General features: G+C 40.1%; 1 protein-coding gene across 3 annotated transcripts in view; it reads right to left on the reverse strand.

Annotated features, from left to right (window-relative positions):
• Window positions 1-12,714, reverse strand: part of PTPN9 (protein tyrosine phosphatase non-receptor type 9) — a 72,724-nt gene that overhangs the window by 45,752 nt on the left and 14,258 nt on the right. Inside the window, exon 1 of one of the 3 annotated variants that reach the window (XM_081550429.1) lies at window positions 5,625-5,753. The exons of 1 other annotated variant lie outside the window; for it this stretch is intronic. The gene's annotated coding sequence lies outside the window, so the exon portion shown is untranslated. Of the gene's footprint in view, window positions 1-4,356; window positions 4,433-5,624; window positions 5,754-12,714 lie in introns of those variants that run through there. One more of the 3 variants, XM_081550428.1, reaches the window with a different exon arrangement.

Genomic DNA, 12,714 nt, shown 5'->3' on the forward strand with positions numbered 1-12,714 from the left:
AGCCAGCATACGTCAACTAGAGAAAGCCCAAGGGCAACAAAGACTCAGTGCAGTCATAAATAAATAAATAAAGTTTTAAAATAATACTTGAAAACAAGAAGAGAAACCTGACTCATAAAGACAGGACTTTATAGAAGAGAATAAAATCCAAAAATAATCTTTAGTATATGTAGAATTTGTATACATAATCCTTATGTATATATGATACAAGTGATATGTCAATTGATAGGAAAAGTGTATTATACGAATCTGTTCATACATGCATAAAGTATTTGTAGAAGAATACATCCACAAAAAAAAAATCTGATAATATTGATCATCTCTGAGGAGAGGAAATGAACTGAGACTAGGAAAGAGGGTAAACTATAAACTTTTACATCTTTTAAACTACATCTGGATTGAACCCAGCTCTCCCGTGTTGCAGGCGGATTCTTTACCATCTAGCCACCAGGGAAGTCCAACCTAGTCAAAAAGTAAATAAAGTTTATAGATATTAAAAGATAAATAAAAAGGGATACAATTTTCTCCTATCAACTGATGATAGTTTACAAGATTGACATATACAGTATTGACAAGAATATGGGGGAATTCCTTGATGGGCCAGTGATTAGAACTTGGTGCTTTCACTGTGGGGACGTAGGTTCAATTCCTGGTCAGGGAACTAAGACCCAGCAAGCAGCACAGGGCAGCCAAAAAAAAAAGAGAATGTTAGAAATGAATGCTTTCACACAATGTGACAACTATATAATTAATAACATTTTTTAAATCAATTTGGCACTTATTTAGCATAGTTTTAAATGTGCAAACCTTATGACCCACACAACCACTTCCAGGAATCCACTGTACAGAAATATAAACATGATTGTAAAAGACAGATACACACACAGAGTTGTTTCTAATATTTTGCCATTAGAAATAATGCTGCAATGAATACCAGATAAACGATTATTTACTGCAGCATTATTTCTAATGACAAAATATTAGAAATAACCTAAATGACCAATAATAAATAAGGTACTGAATAAATGGGTTTGGGTGGACTCCGGGAGTTGGTGATGGACAGGGAGGCCTGGCATGTTGTGGTTCATGGGGTTGCAAAGAGTCGGACACAACTGAGCGACTGAACTGAACTGAACTGAATGAATAAATTATGGAATGTTCACACAAAGGACCACCACATACCCAAAGTACATCAGTTTTCTGTTAAAAACACTAAGACACCACAAACATGGCATCAATCTGTAAAACACAGAACCAAAAGCCTTTAATCCTTTTGTTCCATGCTAATATTTTCCTTTCAGAAAAAAAAAAAAGGAAAAATACATATGAATTTCAAATCAATCCAAAATAGTTCTATTTGCCTACTTAAATTACTACCAATGTTACTTAAATTATACTATAATTACTGCCACCAAAAACTTTCTTAAAATGAAAAAAAGAAACTCCAATGGGCAGCCTGCCAAAATTCCTAACCAAAAAAAAAACATGGCTAGAAATGAAAACCAAATCTGTGCAGCCATTCCAAACTATAAGTGGTCCTCATTTTAAATGCAATAACTGACCTTTTCATTTATTTTTTAAAAAAGGAAAACACATAACTTTTTCCCATTAAAAAGTGACCTCCACAGATCAATTAACCAAGTAAAAAGCTGTTAACATCTCAGTGATTTATCAAAAAGTGGAAACAGTGACAGATTTTATTGGGCTCCAAATTCACTTCAGACAGTGACTGCAGCCACAAAATTAAAAGACACTTGCTCCTTGGAAGAAAAGCTATGACAAACCTAGACAGTGTACTAAAAAGCAGAGATATCACTTTGCTGACAAAGGTCCATACAGTCAAAGCTATGATTTTTCCAGTATGTACAGATGTGGGAGTTGGACCATAAAGAAGACTGAGTGCCAAAGAATTGATGTTTCTGAACTGTGGTGCTGGAGAAGACTCTTGAGAGTCCCTTGGACAGCAAGATCAAATCAGTCAATCCTAAAGGAAATCAACCCTGAATATTCACCAGAAGAACTGATGCTGAAGCTGAAGCTCCAATCCTTTGGCCACATGATGCAAAGTGCCAACTCATTGGAAAAGACCCTGATGCTGGGAAAGATTGAGGGGAGCAGGAGAAGATAGCAACAGAGGATGAGATGTTTGGATGGCATCATAGACTCAATGGACATGAGTTTGAGCAAACTCAAGCAGATAACAAAGGACAGGGAAGCCTGGCGTGCTGCAGTCCATGGGGTCGCAAAGAGTCAGACACAACTTAGTGACTGAACAACAACAACTCCTAGTCTACCTCCCACTGGGGTCAGTTCTAGGATCATTCTTACAGCAGCTGAAGGCAGAAGAAGGCAGTTGAGGTGGTGCCTGCAATCAGACCTGCTTCACTTTCTTTTTTAAGTACTTACAATGTGCTCAAGTCTGATTTCTACTCGCTTTTCCTTCATTGACCTTATTTATTTTCTCTATTTCAATGGATCAAACTTTTTAAAAAATAGTTTCACTTTCAATCGTTTTTTATTTTTAATGCTTTCTTTCAAAAAGTCAGAGAAACTATGGGATATTTTAATGTCTCTAAATTTTGATTCCTTGGACCTTAGCTATCAGAAATTCTGTATTTCACACTTCCTAATATATAAAACATGATATACAATTCTTAAATCCATATATTCAAATAGATAGACATTTCTACCTTTCAGTGGTTCCCCAGTTTTCTCTAGTAATATACTAAGTACAAAGCTCCTTCAGAGGAGAGACAGTAAATGTAATTTGTTTATAAAAGATAAATCATTAATAGCAATCTGGAGAACAGTAATTTGGGAACTCACAACCAGTGACTTAAAACCACTTAGAATCTTGCACGGTGGATATTCAAATTTTTTCTTACTTTTTTTCTTGGCCATGGCATGCGGGATCTTAGTTCTCCCACCAAGGATTGAACTTGTGCCCCCTGCAGGAAGCACGGAGTCTTAACTGATGGACCACCAGGAAGTCCTGAAATTTTTCTTACTTTAAAGATATCCCCACATCAGCAGTTGTCTCTATTCTGGTATCCAAGTGTTAAACTATATATAAAATCTCTTTCTTGGGACTCTCCTGGTGGTTCAGCGGTTAAGAATCCTCTTTGCAATGCAGGGGATGTGGGTTCGATCCCTGGCTGGGGAACTAAGATCCTACATGCTGCATGGTGTGGCCGAAATAATTAATTATTTAAAAATCCCTTTCACCCCTTAAGAGACCAAGGAAACCTCAAATTCAAAGGCCTACAAATCCCATCAAAAATGCTGAGTCCAGATAACCAGGAAAGAAGGCCTAACATCATCCTCCTGATAAAACCATATGGGACTGGATCTGAAATTCAGACTCTTCCATCTATTAATCAAGCATTGTGCAAGAACCAAAAAGAATAAAAACTAATTGCTATTAAAGGATTAACATCACAATGGGAACTGAACAGCAAGAAACCTAAAGTAGGGCTGACCAAACGAAGCTTCCCATAAGAGTCCAAAGCTTCAAGCAATACTGAAGAACCAGAGCTAATTGACTTATTAAACATGAAAAGCTCCTCAACATTAGTAACTTCCTACCAGCAGAAGCGAAGTCCTAGGGTTTATCAGCACTCCAGCAGTCAAGCATGAAGGCCTTAGACCAGGAATAGCTGTTCACCAATTCCCGACAAATGAAAAATGTTCTATTCTTTTCAAAGTGCTCTTTCTGTCTCCCCTGGCTCATGGTTCCCTTCGTAAGTAGAGAGCATTGGTCACATACTACGGTAAAGAAGGCAATTCAATCCATTCATTTTTTTACAGCAAGACTCTGCCCCTCCCTGTTCACATAGGCCAAAGAGTGTGGTCCAGCAAGAAGCAACCACTTGAGAAGCATTTAACATGCACCAAAGAAGGAACTGTACATACATCATGTGTGTGCTCAGTTGCTTCAGCTGTGTCCAATTCTTTATGACCCTATAGATGGTAGACTGCCAGGATCCTCTGTCCATGGGATTCTCCGGGCAAGAATATTGGAGTAGGTTGTCATGCCCTCCTCCAGGGGATCTTCCTGACCCAGGGATTGAACTCCTACATCTCCTGCATTGGCAGGCAGGTTCTTTACCACTAGCACCACCCAGGAAGCCTGGAATACATCATATTCAACCACGTAAAGAAATCAAAGCACATAGAGCCTAAGCAAGCTGTTCAAGGTCACTCAACTAATAAATGGCATAGCTGAGGTTTTGAGGCTTGAATTCAATCAAAACTTTTCAAATCCTACAGTCTTTCTATCCACTAAGTGGCCTTGAGAAATACTAGATACACATCATTCATCTCATCAGCATATATATTGTATCAGCAGTCCCCAACCTTTTTGGCACCAGGGACCGGTTTTGTGGAAGACAAGTGTTCACCTCCTGCTATGCTGCCTGGTTCCTAACAGGCCACAGACCAGTACTGGTTGGGACATTACCTGAAATATATATTATGACATATATAGTATGTCATGTGTTTGTCTATGCACAAAATTCCTCTGGAAGGATATATAATAAACTGGTAACACTGGTTGTCTCAGAGGAGAACTAGGTGGCTGAGAGATATGGCAAGAGGGAGGATATTTACCAAATTCTCCTCTGTACCTTTTTAAGTTTAAATCATGTGACTACATTATCTACCCCCAAAATAAAATATTTTATATAGTCTTTAACTAAAATATGTATAATAAGGTTATCTGAACACAATGCCACCAAATGATGAGTTTGTTGATAGTCTAATAGTCTTCCTATCAAGGCTAAAGATGAGTTAGGGAGCTGTACAAAGGGATAAGGGATTTATAACTGCTTTTTTGGAACCTTCAGCACTAAACAGAAGAGCTGACTCACTGAAAAAGACTCTGAAGCTAGGAAAGATTGAAGGCAAAGGAGAAGAGGGCGGAAGAGAATGAGATGGTTAGATAGCAACACCAGCTCAATGGACGTGACTTTGAGCAAACTCCAAGAGATAGTGGAGGAGAGAGGAGCCTAGTATGCTACAGTCCATGGGGTTGCAAAAGTCGGACACAACTTAGCGACTGAACAACAACAAGCACTCAACAGGATGTTCCAAGGCACTGCAGAATTGTGCCACATTTGCTTTTCTGATGGAGGCCTTTGCCAACAGCATGTTTATTAAACACAAGCTGGCATCTCTCCTCTCAGGCTTAAATACCACTCTCCAGACAAAGGTTATCAAAGAGGATGAAGAACTCCCAGAGACAATGGAGGAAATAATTCAACAAGAAAATAAGGAAGCAAACATTTCTAAATTGTCAGAGGAAAAAATTCATGTCCAGAGGTTGAGGGGAAGAAGAATATAACACAAGCGAGAAACACAGCAGAAAAAAAAAACACAGAAATCTAGAGAATAAACAGGAAGCTCCTCACCATCAACAAGAGCAAAGCCATCCATGTTTCCAGGGGGAAATGGGTTGTTGGGAGTGGGGGTGAGTACATAATTGGTCACTCTCCACAAGGACAAACCCAAAGGCAGCCTGCCAACTGCTACCCATTCCAGCTGGTTAATAAGAGAGTGAAATACACAACCAGAAGAACCTGGAATGTATTTCTAGAGGAAAAAAAAATCCAAAGGATTTGTGGTACCCAGGGGATGGGGGAGGCCTTTAGTAACAATTATCTCTTCTTCCAATTGCTGGCTGAGACATCAGAGAAGAAAGGAGGATGTGAATGACTATCAGCAAATCAGATATGCCAGATCCTGCTGAAACATTCTCCTTTCCTGCCTCCCAACCCTGGCTTACTCCTATTCACCCTTTATTTGTTGTTTGTTGTTCAGTTGCTCAGTCATGTCCAACTCTTTGTGACCCCATGGACTGCAGCACACCAGGCTTCCCTGTCCTTCACCATCCCCCGGAGCTTGCTCAAACTCATGTCCATTGAGTCGGTGATGCCATCCAACCATCTCGTCCTCTGTCGTCCCCTTCTTCTCCCACCTTCAATCTTTCCCATCATCGGGGTCTTTTCTAAGCGTCAGTCTAAATCCCACATCTTCATCCTGGAAGTTTTCACTGTCTTCCACCCAGGCACACAGTATTATAAGAGCTATTGTTTACCTGTTCCCATTGGCCTGTAAGTTTAGGGAGGTGCAAGGGCCAAGTCTCCCAGGCTCACAGATGCATACTCAACACCAAGCACAGTGCACGGCACCATTCTGATGAGTGAATGTATGAATGATGATGGGCTCTCAGCTTGCTAAAAGAGTGTTGCTGACAGGGAGTAGGAAGAACATGTTCATCTGAATACTTGCTGACCTGACTATGAGAGTTTAAAACTGAAAATAGTGAGAAAAATTCCTGGGTAAAACTGGCAAAGAATATCAGGAACAACATAAGAAAAGCAATGAGAGAGGTAACTATGAAGTCACAAAAGAAAATATCCGAAGATTAAGTTGCCACTATCTTAAGACATCTAGGGAACTTCCTGGTGGTCCAGTGGTTAGGACCTCATGCTTCCACTGCAGAGGGCAGTTCAGTCCTTCAATGGGGAATTGAGATCCTGCAAGCCATGCAGAGCAGCCAGAAAATAAATAAATAAAATAAAAAGGACAGAACAAAAGAGAAAATGCAAAGGAATAAAGGAGGTTTATTATTTTTTTAAAAAAGACATCTAATAAGAGATGTCCAAAATAAATTAAAGTTTACAAATTTTATGAAGTAAGACATGGTTCCTACCCATGAAAATTTAAATTTAATGAATTTGTGAATGCTATATGACAACTGATGGGCAAATCTCACTCAAATCTTTTTTATATATATAACTTATTTATTTTTGGCTATGCTGGGTCTTTATTGCTATGTAGGCTTTTCTCTAGTTGCAGTGAGCTGGGGCTACTCTTTAGCTCCGGTGCATGGGCTTCTAATTGTGGCAGCTTCTCTTGTTGTGGAGAACGGGCTCTAGGGAGTGCAGGCTTCAGCAGTTGCAGCTCCTGGGCTCCAGAGTATAAGTTCAACAGTTGTGGCACACGGACTTAGTTGTTCCTTGGCATGTGGAATCTTCCCAGATCAGGGATCAAACCTGTGTCCCCTGCATTAGCAGGCAGATCGTTTACCACTGAGCCACCAAGGAAGACCTCTCATTCAAATCTTACAGGGGAAAGTGGGATGGCAATGTGTCCCAAATGATATTCCCCAGTAGAAATTCATAAACCACACTAGAGAATTTCTGAATGAGAATCAAAGAGTGATGGACATGGTAGACTGCTAGAGTACCCTTCAGCCTGCTCAATGATGGAGAATATAGATTATTTTTCTGATTGAGATCCCCCAATTGGCATGGTAATAATCATGTTAGAGATAGGAAACTTCAAGCTTCTCATTACTGGCTAGGTATCAAATTTATCTTAAAAGGGGGCAGGAGGTTGAAAATCTGATAAAACCTTGCTGACAGCTTTGTTCTAAAAAGATGAGGGAACTACTATACCAGATTTAATCCAGACCAAGAAGATAAACTAGTAGAAAAACTAAAAGGGTCTCAAAGAGAAAGTAACCATGTGATCTTTGAAAGTTTGATAACCAAGGAGCTTCTGAGTTGGTGAACACAGAGGTTTCGGGAGAGCCGCGCACCTGGCCCTGGAGAGGACGTGGAGGTTCCATCTGCCTTTCCACATACTTTGCCCTACGCACCTCTTCCATCTGGCTATTCCTGCGTTTCTGTAATAAATATAAATGTCAAATCACTGTGCTGTACACCTGAAAATAATATAATCTTGTATGTCAACTATGCTTCAATAAAAGAAGAAACAGGAAAAAAAAAGTTCGATAGCCAGCTGTCAGAGGATGCAGTAAAGGGAACAAGTCCTAGATGTGGCACCAGTAATCCTGGATTAAAGATCCAGTTCTGCCACAGCTATGTGCCCTCAAGCCAGTCAAAACTCTTCATGCCGAAACTTCCTCATTCAAAAAGGGTAACACCCACCTACTTCACACGATCCAATAACGGGCTCTCTAAAGGCATTATGTAAACCCTACTACACATCAGTAAATAACATCAGGCCATTAACAAAAATAGTTGTTAACAACAGCAAATACTTATTGGGTACTGAGCTCTAACCACCAGTCAGATATTTAGTTTTACAGGGATTGTGAAGTCCTTTCAATGGCTTTAGGAGATGGGTACTCTCATTACCCCCATATTACAGTTGAGAAAACTAAGATTTCCAACTGTTATGTAACATGCCCAAGAGCCCCAAACGAACCTGACTCAGAATTTAGGTTTTCTGACTCTGGGAAGTTCACTTTTTTAAAAAATCCATGGTGCTTTATAGTGCTTTCAAGATGTTGCTGTTGTTGTTCAGTCGCTAAGCTGTGTCTGACTCTGCGCAATCCCATGAACTGTGGCACTCCAGGCTTCCCTGTCCTTCACTATCTCCTGGAGTTTGCTCAAATTCATGTCCATTGAGTTGGTAATGCCATCCAACCATCTCACCCTCTGTCACCCTCTTCTGCCCTCAATTTTTCCCAGCATCAGGGTCTTTTCCAATGAGTCAGCTCTTCACATCAGGTGACCAAAGTATAGGAGCTTCAGCTTTAGCATCATTCTTTCCAATGAATATTCAGGGTTGACTTCCTTTATGATTTACTACTTTCATCTCCTTGCTGTCCAAGAGACTCTCAAGAGTCTTCTCCAGAACCACAGTTTGAAGCATCAAGTCTTCGGCGCTCAGCCTTCTTTTTGGTCCAGCTCTCACATGTGTACATGACTAATGGAAAACCGTAGCGTTTACTATACAGACCTTTGTCAGTAAAGTGATGTCTCTGCTTTTTAATATGCTGTCTAGGTTTGTCATAGCTTTTCTTCCAAGGACCAAGCATCTTTTAATTTTGTGGCTGCAGTCACTGTCTGCAGTGATTTTGGAGCCCCCCAAAATAAAATCTGTCACTGCTTCCATTTTTTCCCCATCTATTTGCCATCAAGTGATGGGACGGGATGCCGTGATCTTAGTTTTTTGAATGTTGAGTTTTAAGCTGGCTTTTCACTCTCTTCTTTCTCCCTCAACAAGAGGCTCTTTAGTTCCTCTTTGCTTTCAAGGTATAGATTTCACAAAATTAAATCTATAACCTAAAACTCTAGAGAGAAAAGAGTCGCTGGTATTTTTTAAAGAAATTCTCAAAAGTGAGATTCTGACAATCAATTGTGCAATTAGCTGTGAATTATACCAACTCAAATTTAAAATAAAAGCTAAAAAAAACCACAGTAATATGGTTGCACAGCATTCTCCAGTGAGTACAGATGTTAAAAGCACTCCCACCAACACACACATGGACAAAGAAGAGGGCACAGGAAAAAAGATTAAAAACAGTGGTGGTTCTGACCTAAAGGAAAAGTGCCAAAAAAGTCATAGCCCAGAATGAGCCAAGGTCCATTAATAAAACTAAAAAGATACCGAAAAGAGCTTTATGACAACTGTCCAGATCAACTCCTGTTTCTTTCATTTCTCTATCAACAACTACAACCTCCAACCTGAAGAGAGAAAGAACAAGCCTTGTGGAAAGCAAGAGCTGAAGCTCAAAGTAATAGAGCCCCTAATTATTCTAAAGCAGTTCAAGCCTCCAGACCTACAAAACCTGACAATTCTGGGAATTCTAGGGGAGCCTGATGAACATCTGCTATAGAACTTAAAGGATGAGAAAAGCATCAAAGCCTGAGGATGAGCAAACGTAGCCCTAATTTCAAGACGGGGGGGTTGAGGGCTACAAAAGTTACCAGTCCCTGACAATTTTACATCAATTGTTGGCGAACTGCACAACTGATCTTTCTTTCACATACACACACACCTAGCCCTGGCCAACAATTTTTCTTTTTTAAGTTGGCTTTGAGGAGTTCCCTGGCGGTCCCCTGGTTAGGGCTCAGTGTTTTCATTGCTGGGGCCCCAGGTCTGATCCCTGGTCAGGAAACTAAGATCCCACAAGCTGAGTGGTGAGGCCAAAAAAATAAAGTGGGGTTTGAGCTTTTAGGGAGGGGAATACTGATCATCAGAAGCAATTTACTGAAAACAAATCTTTACAGAAAGAATACACTAGACTGAAAAGTAATGAATGTACTATTTAGCAGTGATACTCAAAAGTGACATCCTGTAGACAAGTAGTAGTGGCATCACCAAGGAAGTCACAAATGCAGACCACAGGCCTCACCACATTTAATCAGAATCCTCATGTTAACAAGATCCTAGATGACTCTTCTGCGTAATTAAGTTTGAAAATCACTGATGTACAAAACAGATCTACTTTTAGCAAGACATTTGATGAGCATTTCATGCTATCTCTGTGGACAGAAAGATTTCCTTCTATTAATTTCTGTATATTTGCCAGTCAAAATGTTAAGCAGGACCCCCCGGTGGTTAAGAATCTGCCTGCCAATGCAGGGGACAGGGCTCAATCTCCAATCTGGGAAGATTCCACATGCCAAGGGGCAAATAATAAGCCCATGCACCACAACTACTGAGCCCACAAATACTGAAGCTCACATGCCTAGAGTCTGAACTCTGCAACAAGAGACGCCACCACAATGAGAAGTGTGAGTACTGCAACTAGAGAGCGTAGCCTCCACTTGCAACAACTACAGAAAGCTCAAACACAGCAAAGAAGATCCAGTGCAGCCAAAAATAAATAAATTAAAAAATGTTAAATGTTAAGCAGTTGACTACTTATTTAATTTGCTAACAACCCTACAAAGTGGGCATTATTATCTGTAATTTGCAGGTATTCACAGTAACAAAGATTAAACAGCACTATCTGCCAGGCATTGTTTCAAGGATTTCATATGTATTAACTTATTTAATCCTCATAACAATTCTTTACTAGTGTTATCTACATTTTATATATGATGAAACTAAGGCAAAAAGGGATTAAGCTGCTTACTCATAATCACACAGAACTTATGGTACAGTTCTTAACCACTTCTTTCTACGGCCAAGTGTGCTGCCACAGTGGGGCTTATGATATACCCTGCGAGAAACAATAAACAATCATACCAAAGACAGTCAATTTTTAAAAAACGAGTGAGACCTGAGGTAGGGGATTTTAAAGGATATTAAAAAAAAAAAAAAGATGTTAAAGAATTCTCTGAAAAAAGTGAGACAGACTAATGTTTATTGAGAGCCTACAGTATGCTTGCTAGCCCATGAGTCAAGCACTTTGCATCCATGTTGTTTATATTCAACTTTTCCAATGGCAGGTATTGAGACATTTTATGTTTGAGGAAATGGAGGCCCAGACAAGTTAAGTACTTTGCCAACTCACACTACTCCTGATGATACAACCAAGATTCCAAAACCAAGTCTGACTGTAAATTTCACACTCTGTCCCTTGGTTTGCACTACATCCCTCCCTGGCCTGGTCCCACTGCTATAAATGACTTAGGGGCACTGGGTCAGGCTGACCATGTAAGAGGAGAGCTAAGCTTAGACAACAAACATATTGTAAAAGAGAAGACAGATCTAAAACATCAAAACAGGATAGAACAATGGGCTAGAATGGTACTCGAAAGTGAAGCTTTGGGGTCAGACAGACAAGGATTTGAATACCAGGTTCTAGCACTTAGTGTTTAGAACGCAAACACATTACTTCTTTGAGCCTTAAAGACTCCACACCTTTAAAAAGGGAGTAATAGGACTTCCTTAGTGGCACAGCAGATAAGAATCCTCCTGCCAGACAGGGATTTGATCTCTGGTCTGGGAAGATTCCACATACCCTGGAGCAACTAAGCCCATGCATCACAACTACAGAGCCCACACTCTACAGCCCCTTAGCCCCAACTACTGAAGCCCCCGCGCCTAAAGCCCACGCTCTGCAAAAAGAGAAGCCCCTGCTCGCTGCAACTAGAGAAACCCCTCGCAAATGAAGCAATGAAGACCCACTACAGCCAAAAATAAAAACAAATCAAACAAACAAATAAATAAAATGGGAGTAACACTCCCACAGAATTGGTGTAAGAGGGAAGAAAAAGTAACATTTGTAAAGTTTTTGACTCTGAAAGCTCAACAAATGGTAGTGAACATTAAATCTAACAAAATGATATTTAAGGATAAAGGCAAGAAAATAAATTTTAGAAGCACCAGATGAAATTTAACAGAGGCTCATAAGAAAAGACTTAGGAATCTTAGTTGACTTGAATCTATTAGTCAACAGTCTACTAAAACTGCCAAAAATTGTTTTGAATTTGGAGCACATTACAGAAGCGTAGTGCCCAAAACAAGGGGCCCTATCAGACATCATTTGTAATACTGTCTTCAGTTCTGATGCTAAACTTTAAAATGGCCACTGGCAAATCAAAATCAGCCCAAGAAAAGATCAGAGTGGTGAGATGCTTTGAAAATGTAATGGCTAGTTCCTTCTTTTTTGATCTTATATTCCCTCCCACTTCACACAATGAAGCTACCTCTCAACTGCTTCCATTCCCTAATAACTAGCACACCACCCCCATATACCTCCTCCCCCCATCTTCATCTCCATCCCCCTCTTCTCACCCTCTCTCACACCCCTCAAGCTCAGTTTTGCCAATGTCAAATGGATCTGACAGGGCTGACTTGACGATTTCTAATCTAACACTTTAGGATTCAGCACATCAGACCTGTGGCTAACCTGGCCCTGGCCTGCATATTAGACCAGCTGTTGCTTATCGACACCAAATTTAACTGGCCCAGTTTTCTTCCTACAGCCAAGCGTAAGGTTACTGA

This window comes from Giraffa tippelskirchi, chromosome 12, assembly GCF_054371585.1.
Source record: "Giraffa tippelskirchi isolate mGirTip1 chromosome 12, T2T-mGirTip1v1.2.pri, whole genome shotgun sequence".
Lineage (NCBI taxonomy): Eukaryota > Metazoa > Chordata > Mammalia > Artiodactyla > Giraffidae > Giraffa > Giraffa tippelskirchi.